Consider the following 15,289-nt stretch of genomic DNA (forward strand, 5'->3'; position numbering starts at 1 on the left):
ATCAGGGAGATCAATAGTTGTCTTTCTCTGCTTGACTTATTTCGCTAAGCATGATATGCTCTAGTTCCATCCATGTTGTCACAAATGGCAAGATTTCATTTCTTTGGATGGCTGCATAGTATTCCATTGTGTATATATACCACATCTTCTTGATCCATTCATCTGTTGATGGACATCTAAGTTCTTTCCATAGTTTGGCTACTGTGGACATTGCTGCTATAAACATTCGGGTGCACGTGCCCCTTTGGATCACTACGTTTGTATCTTTAGGGTAAATACCCAGTAGTGCAATATTTTTTTTTTTTTTTAATGAAAGTAATGAAGGAGGATGACTCCTGAGTTCCCTGACTGATGAGCTGTAGTGATGGTCTTCAATCTCACTTCTCGCCCACATCCACTGGTTTTTCCAAATGATTCTTCAGGCTGATCTTCCTGAAGCACAGGTTTTACCTTCCAAGACAATGCTCATGGCCTACTTTACCTGAGTTCCCTAGAAACAGATGCTGACACTAGGAGTCCTGTATAAGTCACTTACTAGCATTTCTAGGAAATGGAAGGAAAAGGGAAAGGAAGGCTGCAAGATAAAGGCATGTCCACAAAGGTAAAACTGGCTCGCTAATGCTGGTCACTCTGGAGACTATAGAAGTTAGTGCTATTCAAAACATGGTCTGAGACAAACCATAAGTGACTCTTAATCTCACAAAACAAACTGAGGGTTGCCGGGGGGAGGGGGTTTGGGAGAAGGGGTTGGGATTATGGACATTGGGGAGGGCATGTGATTTGGTGAGTGCTGTGAAGTGTGTAAACCTGGTGATTCACAGACCTGTACCCCTGGGGATAAAAATATATGTTTATAAAAAATAAAAAAATTAAAAAAAAAAAAAAAAAAAAAAAAAAAAACATGGTCTGTAAAGCTCTGCAACTTGAGAACCAAGCATGCCTGGTCCATGATGCGGTACTATACTTGCAGCAAAGACTGGAAGCCCACTGTTTATTTCAGATGACATTTCTTTTCCAGAGCTCTTTCCTTAGGAAGGAACAGTGTGTAGGTTTCTGTTCTGCCACAAACTCATGGTATCCTGGATGGTAAGACATTTGCAGACTGACTACGTTGAGTGCACTGGTAGAACTCACCCGGCAGAACTGTCCTGACCAGGGGAGAGGAAGCTGCATCATTTACATCCCATCACCATCAGTCAGTGCTTAAGGACTTGCCCTTGGGGGTGTGGCACAAAAATGCCTAAGTATTCCCAGACCTTGGCAAGGAGAGGGAAGAGCCCTCTGGCAGTCTGAGAGTAGTCCATCTACAAGGAAACACCAGTGCTGCCTGTTCGCTGGAGTCTTACAACATCACTGCAAGGAAGAGGCAAAGGATTCCAAGGGAAGAAAGGAAGAACACAAACACCTTTTGCTCAATTGCCTGGAAAGTCCACACTTTGTCCTACAGCATGATGCCTGCTACATCTGGTCTCCATCTTTTCAGTTTTATCTCTAATTATATTCTATCCCAGTCCATCTCCCTTTTCCCTAGTGGTTTTCAATTTTGCTGACACACAGGAATCTCCAGGGGAGTTTTTTTGTTTAAAACTACTGATGCCTAAATTTTATACCCTTTCAATCTTGAGTTTATCAGTTGAGTAAGTCCTAGATGGTGGCATTTTTAAATTCTCTCCCTCATGTGATTCTCTCATGCAGCCCAGATTGAGAACCAGTGCTCTCAAGCTTATATATTAACCTGCTTTCAATTCCAGAAGTTTGGCACTGATCAGCTTTGCTTGCCATGCCCTGAACCCCACAGAAATGACCGTCCTGTGCCTTTGCCTTGGGAAACCCAATATTCATTTAAAATGCTATTCCTTCTCAAAGGCTCAATTAATTACCATTTTCTCAATTCTGAAGGTTAATAAACACATGCCCAAGGCATTCAGTATACTTAGCACCTAACCAAAGGGAAGGAAATGTCCTTTAATATATTGCAGATGTAGACAATAATTTAAACCTCTAAAAAAGTTATATGGATATATGAATCAAATGCTTTGATCTAGAACATTCCTGAAATCCTAGAATAAAGAAATAATACCAAGCATTAGAGGGAGAAAAACCTTTACCTACAACTCCACTGCATTCCTTCAATGAGAAACCACCTAAATATTCATCATGAACAGAATAGTTACATAAACCCTGTGGTAGTCCTACAGTGGAATATATCAAATGAAAGCATATTTCAAAAGAGTTTTTAATAATCTAGGGAACTAAGAGGGTTTGGGTGGCTCAGTTGGATAAGCATCAGCCGGATAAGCTGACTCTTGATTTCAGCTCTGATCATGATCTCAGGGTTGTGAGATTGAGCCCCACCCCCAGCAGGCTCTGCAGTCAGTGGGGAGTATGCTTCGTTCTCTCCCTCCCTTTCTCTCAAATAAATAAATAAATAAACCTTCAAAAAAAAAAAATCTAGGTAACTATATGCTGTGACCAACCAACCACATACACACATACGCAGTTCATAAAATTGCAAATAGAAAATACTCATATTTTTAAAAAATGTATTTAAGATGGGACAAACAAAAAATAAGTCAGTTATTCTAAGTGATGGGATTATAATCCAAAAAATAAGATATCATTAAAATTATCCTATAATTACTATGTTTTGACTTATTAAGAAATTATGACTATACCCTTTAATATTTCCCCTGGGAATTTCTCTCATCAATTATAACATAGCACTAATGTATATCTTTCTGTGGCCTTGGATTACACCTTTTATTTTTTATTGGGGTATAATTTACATAAAACTGTTCAGGACATAAACATGCTATTGAATTGGTTTTGACAAATTATTCCAGAAAGCTTCCTGGTAGCCATCGGTACTCAATCTACCTCCCACCACAGTGGTTGAGAAGCAACCACTGATCTGATTTATATCAGATTTATATTTTTATATATCTATTTATGTAATATACATATAGATTTATTTATATAAATATATGTATATAGATTTAATAATAATAGATTCAATATAGATATTATATTTAATAATAATTATTTAAATATATTTCTATTATTATATTAAATATAAGTATATTAAATATGATTATATTTAAATATGATTTAATTATATTTAATAATAAATAGATTTAATATAATAAATATATATATAGATTTATATATTTATATAAAGGAGTTGTGCCTTTTCTAGGATTGCGTATAAATGGGATCATAGTCTGTGAACTTTTCCTCTCTTTACTCAGAATAACAATGTTGAGATTTATTAATATTACTGCATTTATTGGTAGGTAGTTCCTTTTTATTGGTGAGTCATACCCACTATGTGAATGCATCACAGTTTGTTTAGCCAGACTCCTGCTGATGAACATCTGGGTTGTTCCAGTTGGCTATCAAAACTGAAGATACTATGAACATTGTTGTATAACATTTTGGTGGACATTTGCTTATACTTCTCTGAGACAAATATTTATGTTTTAGGCAGCCTCCAAAATGGCACCTAATTATCCTTGAATCCATGCCTTTACTTGGTGGCACCTCTACCACACACACCCCACCCTGATTAGGGCATGTCCTTTAAAGCTACAGCATAAAAGCTGCTACCTTGCTCTCTCTAGGATCATTCACTCTGGGGACACCAGCTGCCAGGAGGATGCTCAAGAAGGGATATGGCAGAATACATGTGGCAAGGATCTGAGGTCTCTTGCCCATTACCAGCCTCAACCTGTCAGTCACAAGAGTATGATGATTTTGAAACAGAACTTCCAGCCTCAGTCCAGCCTTCATGTGACTGTAGCCCTGACCAACACATCAGCTGAAACTTCATGTGATATCCTGTGGCCAAACCACCTAGCTAAGCGAGCTCCTGAGTTCCTGACTCCCAGACACTATATAAGATAATAAATGTTTACTGTTGTTCTAAGCCATTTTGGTTTGGTAACCTATAATGCAGATAACCACTACAATCTAGGAATGTTACTGGTGGTTCATAGGGTACATATATATCCAATGTTTTAAGGGATACTAAAAGTTTCCCAAGGTAGTTGTCCCATTTTACACTTCAGTAGTTACAAATTTTTCATTTTCACCAACACTTAGTATCATCAACCTTTTTCACTTTGGCATTCTAGTAGATGTGTAGCCATATTTTATTGGGATTTTAACTTAGATTTCAGTTTTGACTAATGATATTGAGTATTTCATATGCTTATTGTATGCCTGATATTTTATGTATTATTTACACTCCTTTCGCAAGACTGTAAAAAACACCTATCATGGAGTTTGATACTAATCAGGAATTGATAAAAGCTTGATTAAAAAGTTAATCAACAGATGAACAGAGTATTCCCTTCAAAACTTATGAATAGAAGTATCCCTGAGCTCTTTCAAACATAAGAATTATAAAATGCACATTATAATCTATAGTTTAATTATGGTGGTAGCAATTTATAATGAGATGTTACAAGTTTCTTTATTTCATTTCCTAGAAAAAAATACATTATACTTCACCTTTCTTATTTATTAGGATTCTTCTTGCTCAGTGTACTTGGAACTGCACTGAAAGTCTTACAGTATAGAATGGGAAAAGAGTAAACCTCTTAGATAATAGAACATGGAGGAACAGTGAGATATGAGTTAAATTAGCAAAATCAATACAAAGTCAATTAAATCTAATGTCTGAGGAGATAGCCTTAGAAGATCTTATGTTAATAAGGCCAAAAACATGCAAGCCTTGAGCATAACCTAATTAACAGTGTAAACATATCTACAGATTCAACTTACCATTATTGGTGGAATGGTCACATTAGAAAGAGATAAAAGGTAACCATGGAGCCAGAATTTCCTGTAATTTATTTAGTATGTAGAGGAGAGAATAATATTGAATGAGGAATAGGGCACAACACAAGAATTCTAATCACTAAAGTGGTGTTCTCTATTGTGGGGCAGAGGTCAATTAGCAGGTCCATTTATCATGGCCTAGATGACAGAACTTCTCTTTTTACCTTTTTTCAGACCCCATGATAACCAAACAGCCTCATCACTAATTTAGCTTCCCACAAGGGTATGCACTGGAGCAGACCTGAGCATTCAATTCCAACACAAGAAATAGTTCCTACTAAAAAGAATAAATGGACCCAGGAAAAGATAAGCCAATCAGATAATGAGGACGTTCTAATTGGGTTACCAACAGTATATCACACATTTAATTAAGATGGAAGATAATGAGTTCACAACCGGGAAACTTAGTTGTACTAAAAAACAAAAACAACTTTTCATTGTTCTATTACTATACTTAATTTCTATCTTAAGTCCTATTTTTCTGGTAGCCAGTAAATAATTTAGTCACTTCAAGGTATTTTTCAGTAACACATGGATTCCTCTGTCATAGGAAGATTTTCCCAGTGAAATCAAGGGTCCCCACCTTCACCTCCCCTCATCTTTGCTCATAGCATCTGAGATTTAGAGAATGGATGGCTGGCTGGAAGAGCTACCATGTGGTAGAACTCCAAAAACACCAATCACAGCAATATTAAAGTGTCCTCTGGGTCAATATTTGTCCACACTAATGCCCACTACTAATAAGCAAATACGTGTTGTTTTCTTATCAGTACTTAGGAATAAATGTTCCTTCTCAATGAGGTCTTTTGAAGGGAAGGATTGTATAATCACCTTCAGACAAATTAGCCTGTGAATTCCCTTCTGACCAAAAGACTTCTTCAGATCAAAGGTAGACAACTCTACCAATTTCTGCACAATTCTGAGGGCACCTGAAGAGCTGTGTACTGGTTATCTATTGTGGTAGAGAAAATCATCCAAAATTTATAATAATAATTGCATTATGTTCATAACTGGTAGGTCAGATCTTCAAGGACAGGGCTAGGTGTTTCCCTGTCTCCGCTGGGAACAAATGGTGGTATCTGGCTGATGGCTAGACTGCTTTGGAAGTCCAACATAGTTTCACTCACAGGCCTGCTGTTCTGGTGGGGAATGGACGGTTGGCTGAGCTTAGCAGGCCTCTGCTCCCCATCCAGGCAGTCCTAGGTGGGCTCTCCAGCAGGGTAGACAGACATCTTCCATGACAGCTAGTTTCCCCCCAAAGGGGCATTCTAAGAGAGCCAAGTAAAAGCTGCTTAGCTTGTTACCTAGCTTGGAAGTCATAGAAGCTCACGTCTTTTGCCTTCTAGGGGGCGGCTAAGCCACTAGACCAACCTTCATTCAAAAGGAAGAGAATTAACATCTACCTCTCCATGGGAAGAAGCAAAGACTTTGTGGCCATTTTTAAACTGGCTTGGAAAGGGAAACAGTAGCTCTTCCACACTTCATTGTGGGTGTCATAAGAAACTCAGTAAGGTTGGGGCGCCTGGGTGGCTCAGTGGGATCTGAGATCTGAGATCTGAGATCTGGGATCTGCCTTCAGATCAGGTCATGGTCTCAGGGTTCTGGGATCGAGCACCACATCAGGCTCTCTGCTCAGCGGGGAACCTGCTTCCTCCTCTCTCTCTGCCTGCCTCTCTGCCTACTTGTGATCTCTGTCTGTCAAATGAATAAATAAAATCTTAAAAAAAAAAAAAAAAAAGGAAAGAAACTCAGTAAGGTTAACTCAAATTCTCTTGGCCCTCATTATCCCGTTATGCCATGCTATACAACATCATCCCTATTCAAATAGTGTCAAACCATCCCAGGATGAGATGTAATTCCCACCTGGGAAGTAAGTCATAGGTGTTGACTGTTCTTGGGGCCCAAATCACTGGTAGCTTTTATCATCGCTTCCTGGGGGTTCAGCTTTGGAGTCTCTTCAGGACAGGAAGCTTTCTTTCAGAGACCATCACCCACATTTACTCCAATTCCATCTTCCTTAGCTCTTTTATTCTACCTAAATCAGGAGGATCCTATCTTTACCCAGCAACCAGGACAAATAGGCTTTGAACTGAATAAACTTTCTTGCCCACCTAGAATTTAGGCCAGGGCTTTAGAATTCAAAACTCAAAGGCTTTACATATTTATTTTTTTTTCCTTCCTTGGTCTACTGAAGCTTTTCTTTTAAGTCAGGGAGACTAAAATCTAGATCAGAGGCAAATAGGACTACAGGTAAAAGGGACTGAAGTAGCAAAAAAAAAAAAAAAAAAAAATCTCACAACTTGCCTCAAAATAATTATTCTGTCACTTTTATAAATGAGGCTTTTCCATTAGTCACTTACGAGTTTGTTCAATTCCTTCTCTCAGAGACCGTGAGCGGATTAATTCTAAGTGCAATGATACAAGTCAATCACTGGACCTGCAAACCTGAGAACCCAGCTCACTTCATTGAATTCCAACAAGGGCACTCTCTGGGGCTCTACTTCATAATACAAGTAATTAAAAGCTACCTTTCATTTTGTTGGCACCTAACATCCATATTATTTTATTAAATTTATTATTTTATTAAATACAATAAAAAACCTATGAGGTAGGTCAATTATTACATCTATTTTATAGATAAAGAAACTGAGACAGAGAGAGCAAGCAACTTGGAGAAGGTCCCACAGAGACAGGTACTCTAACCTATGTCATCAGACTTACAGTTCAGACTCTCAACTACTACGCTTCTGGTGCTTTCATGCTTGTTTTATAGCTACAAAAGAAAAAAAAATGTAATTTGGCTATTGCAACTACTTTCTGACAAAATTTCCTTCTGGTTACACTGAACTCTGGCTGAAGTCATGTATACTGACTGAGGTTTAATTTAAACATCTATTTGCCAGAAGTCTCTTGTAGCACACCAGCCAGGAATTTTAAAGAATCAATATTTGGATACAAAGGTTTAATATAGCTAGAAAAAAAAAAAAAACAGATAATGATAGTAAATCCAGAAAATATAATAGAACATATAAAGGCAAAACAGCCTAAATGTCAGTTTTACCTATCATTTGAATATAAACCTCAAAAAAAATTTTTGAAGATTTTATTTATTTATTTGACACAGAAATAGAAAACACAAGTAGGCAGAGCAGCAGGCAGAGGGAGAGGGAGAAGCAGGCTCTCAACTGAGCAGGGAGCCCAATGTGGGGCTTGATCCCAGGACCCCAGGATCATGACCTGAGCCGAAGCAGACACTTAACCAACTGAGCCACCCAGGTGACCCTCAAAAATACTTTTTAAAAAATCAGATAAAATAAATATTTTTGGACAATAAGAAATAACAAACCTGTAGGAATTCCCAGGTAGCTCGGTCAGTTAAATGTCAAACTCTTGATTTCGGCTCAGGTCATGGTCTCAGGGTTATGAGATGGAGCCCGACACTGGGCTTCATGCTAGGTGTTGAGCCTTCTTAAGATTCTCTCTCTCCCCCTCCATTTCCCCCACCAACTCACACATGCATGCATGCTTTCTCTCTCTCTCTCAAAAATAATAAAATAACAACCTATAGATTGACTGTTATGACTTCACTTTTTCTTGACATGAAAAGTCGTTTAAAGTAACTGTGCTAAGAAATCTTTCTTTGTATCCCTGTCATATCTGGTGACAACAAGTTAATTTGTTAATCCCCAGTTGCAGACTAAAAAAGTAGCAGACTTTAAGAGAGTAGAACTATAATAGTAAAGTAACAGTGAATCATGCATTTCAAATCACAGCTGCTCAAATAAATAAAATATGGTGCCCCAGAAAACCCAGAGGAAAAAAAAAACAGTTGGGATCAACCTTTACAAAAATGTGAGCCTTGATGCACTATGTCTTGACTCCAAACAGTTTTATAAATGTAGAAAAGATACTTAAAATACAGTTACTTGATTTTTCAATTAAGAATAGCTCTTCTTTTAAATGCACTTTAAACAATCCTTTTTATACTGCAAGGAAAATCATATATAGACAAATCCTACACAGATGACAACAGCTAGAAAAAAATAAGCTGGAACCAGAGGAAATCAGCCTGAAAGACCTCCCCCAAACTCAGACATAACTTCAATATTATACTGGTTTGGGGTTCAATTTTAATATTCCCCCCAAACTCCCTTCATCACCAATGCCATCTGACACCCGTCAATCCTTAGCTGTCCTTCTGGGACCTGTATAAACTGTGTTAAACTGAATGATTCCAACATCAACACCCAAGACTGTAAGCCTGAAAATGGCTGTCTGTGTTGTAATAACTTCCAATTGGTCTTTGCACTGACCACCTATTCTCTGACACAAAAAGGGAAAAACATACAAATATATAGATATACATAGATCCACATGTGTACATACTTCACAAACACATCATCACACCTAAACACTTGAACTTGCAATCAAAGTTTCAATAGTAAAATATATATGTATGAACCATCAGTTATTAAATGAGATAATAATGTATAAGTGGATATGGTTAATATATAGTTGATACTTGGTAAATGTTAGTTCCATTTCCATTTCTGTTTTGCAGAAAATATAAATATCAAAACTAGGAACAGGTGAAGAAGAATAGTAAAAGCCTTTCACATAATACCAAGGATATACCTTTCAAGAGGTGAGGGGATTGATTTTGTTGATTGATGGATCCTTGGCACCTAGCCATAGTAGCATTCAATAAATACATGCTGATGATTGTGTGATAAGGAGGGAGGGGAGTGAAAAAGGAGTGGGGTAGGGAACAAGTCTGGCTAATGAACTATGCGGCTCATACTGTAATATTCTTTCATAAGATGAGTGGTTCTGATTCAAAAGCTAAGAAAGCACTCCTTCCCCCTAAAATATAATGTATTCACTCTAGCTTTGTAGGAGAGTGGTTAGGCTCATGGGCTGGAGTCAGACTGGAGTTCCATCTCTTTAACTTGTGTGATCTTGTTCAAGTGCCTTACCTTCCCTAAGCCTCAGTTTTCTCACCTGAAAAATAATTACAGTAAGTAATGCACAGCATTCAGTATCTGTTGTGGACTAAATTATGTCCCCCTACAATTCTTAGGTTGAAGCCTCAATCCTCAGTGTGAATGTATTTGGATAGAGGATCTTTAAAGGGTAATTAAGGTTACATGAGTTAATAATGGTAGGTCTCTAATCCAGTACAACTGGTGCCGTCATAAGAAGAAGAGACATCAGGAGGGCAAGGGGACGGAGGAGAGGCCATGCAAAGGACACAGGAAGGAGGAAGCCATCTGAAAATCAGGAAGAGGGGCTTCAGTGGCAAGTAACCATGCCAACAGCTTGAAAATAGATTTACAGTCTCTAGAACTAGGAGAAAATAGCAGTTGTTCAAGACACCCAGTCTGTGGTGTTTCCTATGGCAGACTGACAAATACAGTATTTCATAAAGCTGTATGAGCACTGAACTAGAAAATAAATGTAAGAAGTGCCATGCCCGGGATGCTGGGTGGCTCAGTTGGTTAAGTGTCTGCCTTTAGCTCAGGTCATGATCCCAGGACCCTGGGATTGAGCCCCATATCAGGCTCCCTGCTCATTGGGGACCTGGCTTTTTCTTCTCCCTCAGGCACTCCCCCTGCTTGTGCTCGCTCTCTCTCTCTGTCAAATGAATAAATAAAATCTTTAATAACAACAAAAAAGAAGTGTCATGCCTAGCATACAGGTGCTGCCTATAAAACCCAAGTAATATTGTTGGCAGACAATTTTCCATAAGTCTTCCACATTTCTACACATCTTCTTAGCAGAAACCCTGAAAGCTTTGGGTCAGATGTATATTTTCAAGGATGTTTGTAGAGCAAAGAGCCTTAGAAAAGAGAGAGAAAAACAATGTTTTCATCTGGAGCAGAGAGAAGGTTTGCCTACTGCCCAATAATTATGATCATACTTCACTCCAGGACAAATGTTGGTCAGATTTTCTGAGCCCATTAAAAAAGATTCAGGTTCCCTAAGCTCAGAGTTCCTTGACTGAGATGAAAATCTACTATGTTTGTGTAGCATCCAATGTGGCTATTCCATTTTGCCTCCAAAGAACTTGGGGGGAAAAGGAAAGGGTAATGACACCAACTTAAGTCTCACACTGTTTATACAACGTCATGAATCATTATGGCCTTTATCTCTGACCCAGGAGTCTTATGTCTTCTGGTAGCATTTCTGAAACTATGTCAAGCTAACATTTTAGCTTATAAGTAAGGAAAAACTCAAATTCTTCACAGTTCTTGACAATTATTATTACCCTTATTGTTATTATTATTATTACCCTTGTTCCTTTTATTTAGGAAATAAAAACATAAAACAAAAAATTTAAATACAACCTTAGAAAGGGTAGCCATTTCTGAATTAGGGGCATCCTAGTTAAGGAAATTAACAAAGAAAAAATGTATATCTTCCTAAAACCAATCCTTTCAGTTGTGCTCCTATACTCTTCTCCCCATTATCTCTTCTCTCTGATCCCTCTATAAGCACCTTCTATCTCTCTCTCACTTATAACCAGACCTCTTTTAAGAGTTGCACCTTGGGGTGTCTGGGCGGCATAGTTGGTTAAACATCTAATTCTTGGTTTTGGTTCAAGTCATGATTTCGGGGTTGTGAGATCAAGCACCACATCAGGATCTGTATTTGGCATGGAGTCTGTTTAAGACTCTATCTTTCTCCTCCTCTGCCCCTTTCCCTCCCCTGGCAACCTCTCTCTCTAAAGTAAAGAAATAAATCTTTTTAAAAATTTTTTTAAAAAGAGTCACATTCCTTACCTGTTTTTTCCCCTCACAGCTTCCTCGCTCTTCAGTTACCTCAATATGACATACCTCACCATCTCTACTCACACAGTTTTGGAAAGGTTACCAAGAAAGGTAACTTCTCTTTGTCAGTAAATACAATGGTCATTTGTCATTACTCCTCTTACTTGACCCTTCTACAGCATTTAACATTGCCACTCAATCCCTCCTTCTTTAAAACTGTTTGGTATCTGTAACATTTTACTCTTCTGAATTCTACATTCTCAGTCTCGAGCTCCTATAGTCAAGCTAGAAAAAGTTTATCTTCTAAAGGCCCAGTCCCAAGTCCCCATCTCTTTGAGTATATTGTTGTCTCTCCCTGCTTGATCTCATTTGTGTCCACAGGCTCAGTCATCAATAATCAGTCACAAATTTAATCTCTGAACTAAACCTCTCCTCTGAGATCCAAACTCCTAGATCTAATTCAACATGCCTTCTTGAATTTTTTAAAATCATCTCAAGTTAAACATATGAGTCAAAGTCTTTGCTTGCCTCTGTCTCTTCCCATGTTAACACAGAGCAATAATGCTCATCACTTGAATGAATTAATATATGCTAATGCAGGAGACTGTCACTTCGGTGGCCCCCAATAAACCAAGTTTCCCAGCACCATACTCTTGTCATCCTCTTCCTTTGAACCTGGGGTGGCCTTATATACTCACTTGAACCAATAAATGTTACAGAAGTAACCCAGTTCCAGTTTCAGACCCAAGCATTACAAAAGCCTGGAAACTTCTACTCCTTAACTCTTGGGTACCCTAAGTTACCACGTAAGAGCTTCCACCACTGGAGAGATTGACTCAAATACCATGTGAAAAGAGAGAAGCCTAGTAATTCAATCATCCCAGCTGACCCTAGCACCAGACCACAGCTGGCCTACCAGCTGAATATAGGCACATGAGTGACCATCACCACTACCAGGAAAATGATGGCATGTTGAGCCCAGTCCAGGTTTAAAAATCATGAGAGTAGTAAAAATGGTTATTTTTTAAGCCATTAAGTCACAGGATAGTTTGAAGGTAGTTATAAAGGAGTACCTAAGAACTAGGAATAATTAGGCATTAATTTTTTTAAAATTCTATATAAATTCACTGATGCATTGGTATTTTTTAATATCAATATTTTTTTCTGCTTAAAATAAAAAGCCAAAGAATCCTAAGTTGAGACTTCTGAGACTCTAGAAAATGATAATTTACTAGTAGAACTATATGCAGCTCACCACTCATAAATAATACACATTCTGCAGGGCACCTGGGTGACTCAATGGGTTAAAGGCTCTGCCTTCGGCTCAGGTCATGATCCCAGGGTCCTGGGATCGAGCTCCGCATCAGGCTCTTTGCTCAGCAGGGAGCCTGCTTCCCTTCCCCTCTCTCTGCCTGCCTCTCTGCCTACCTATGATCTCTGTCTGTCAAATAAATAAATAAATAAATCTTGGAAAAAAAAAAAGAATACACATTCTTTCATCTTGGATATATCACTTCAGAACTTCAGTACTTTTTTTTTTTTTTTTAAGATTTACTTATTTGAGAATGAAATCATGTGAGAGTCAGGGGAGGGGCACAGGGATAGAATCTTCAAGCAGACACCCCACTAAACACTGAACTTGACAGAGTGCTCCATCCCACAACCCAAGAGATCATGACCTGAGTGGAAACCAAGAGCCAGTCAACTGACTAAGCCACCCAGGTGTCCCTCAGTACTCTTTTAATACAACATTTCTCTAGTATTACTTTTTAAAGTAATGGTCCATTGTTTTCACTCAGAAATGAAAACCGTGAGATTAAATCATTCTCTCACAAGTTTAACAAATATACTTTTCTTGTAAAGCCTTACACTTATCAATGACATGTTCTTTTGAGATTAGGCCATTAGAGTTCCTTGACAGCAAAGTTCTTGGAGATAAGTAAAATAAAAGTATTTTACAGTGCAAGATGACATGAAAAACATTTAGACCTGAACCTGAAGTTTTCAGATTATTTCAGAGAAGTTAAGAAGACACAGGTACTCTTTATTCCCAATTCATAAAAGATCTTCTAAATTCTGAAAGATACCATTAGATCTATCTAATGATATCTAAAGATACCATTAGAAAGATACCATTAGTAAAGATCTTCTAATTCTTAAAGATACCACTTACCAAACCTAATGGAAAAATCCATACTCTCAGACAGATCTCCTTCAACAAAGGCCTTAATAACTAAAATGCTCACATCCCAAATGATGGCCCACTTACTACCCTCAAGAGTAAATTTCTACACAAATAACTTCTCTGAACAAACAGTTGGGTCTAGCTTTCAGAAACCTAGCTCTAAAGTAGTTGAACAAGTAGCAAGAATCAACATGTGATTGTGAATACTCCCCCCAGCTGCAAGCGTAGCAGTTACTCAGCAAAGTTTCATTAGAGAAATCTGGAATTTAGCCCAATCATTTTGGACAGAAATGGTCTTACATAACTCTTCTTCAATCTAAAGGCAGTTTAGACTCCTCTCAGAAGGAGTTATTTCTGCTGAAGGGACATTTTCACTCTATTACATTAATTGTTTAGATAGTGCTGACCACATAACACCCAAACTCCCCAAAGGAAAAAACATAACAGAATGGTTAGGACAATATGCTGACTACAATGTAGATTTGAAGTTATGGTTCATTTTGTTTTTAATTAACAATAAATTATGAAAGGTAAAAATCTAACAAAAATTAACCTACAGCTTTAAAATAAAACTCTGATATGTGAATCTAAAAATATTTTAAAAACTTCTTGAGGGATTTACTCATTTTCAAATGAGTTTTTAATTACATTGACATAATGAAGTTTTTTTTAGACATCATTTAATAAAGTTACCAAAAGAGAGGTTCTGAATTAAAACAAGACCATATTCCTGAATTTTGCAGTCTGGCTAAAAATGGACAACATAATATATCTTTTGCAATGGGGAAATTCATTCTAGTATTGTGTTTCTTATTCCTTGAGAGCAAACCATATCCTACATGGGTGAATCATTCTAGATCTTTCTTTGCCATTAGAAAAGGCACTCTGATCACTGGTATAACTCACCATGGTTTTGGCAAAAACAACAGTGTGGGGCATTGATTTCAATTTCACTTGATATAAGAACAAAATACTTGGGAACTTCTCTCCATATGAAAAAAGTATTCCGTGATATTTGACCGTCATGGTGTTTTACTAAAGAGAAAGACTTCAGGTCAATGGTAGAGAAGAAAATGTTAGAATAAATGAGTTGGGTAGCACAAGAAAAGGTCTCAGCCTCTATTATGTTTACAAAACTTCGTTGAGGAGTCTTCCAAAATCACTTGGCAGCCTAAAGTGAACTGAAGCTTGGAAAGCAATGGTATAGTAAACATCATCCATCAGAATTAGGTAGGCTTTGGCAAAGGCTCTGGAAGATGCCATATGAAACCCTGGGTTCTGGCATGAATAGGGTTTAAAGTTTGTTCTTTGCACTGGTCTCTCACTGCTCCCACCTGCTTGCATGGAGAATGTAGTGATGATCTGAGGGATGCTAAAAGGTACAAGCTTGCAACAGAGGAAAGAGAATGCATGTTTATATAGAAAAAGAAAGCAGATAAAATTGGCAATACTTCATAAGAGTAGGAACAAATTTACACCATGTATGGGGGGG

General features: G+C 37.8%; 1 protein-coding gene across 4 annotated transcripts in view; it reads right to left on the minus strand.

Annotated features, from left to right (window-relative positions):
• LOC131832263 (cAMP-specific 3',5'-cyclic phosphodiesterase 4D-like) overlaps nt 1–15,289 on the minus strand; it is a 565,899-nt gene that overhangs the window by 301,812 nt on the left and 248,798 nt on the right. The window lies entirely within an intron of this gene.

Source organism: Mustela lutreola, chromosome 5, assembly GCF_030435805.1.
Source record: "Mustela lutreola isolate mMusLut2 chromosome 5, mMusLut2.pri, whole genome shotgun sequence".
Taxonomy (NCBI): domain Eukaryota; kingdom Metazoa; phylum Chordata; class Mammalia; order Carnivora; family Mustelidae; genus Mustela; species Mustela lutreola.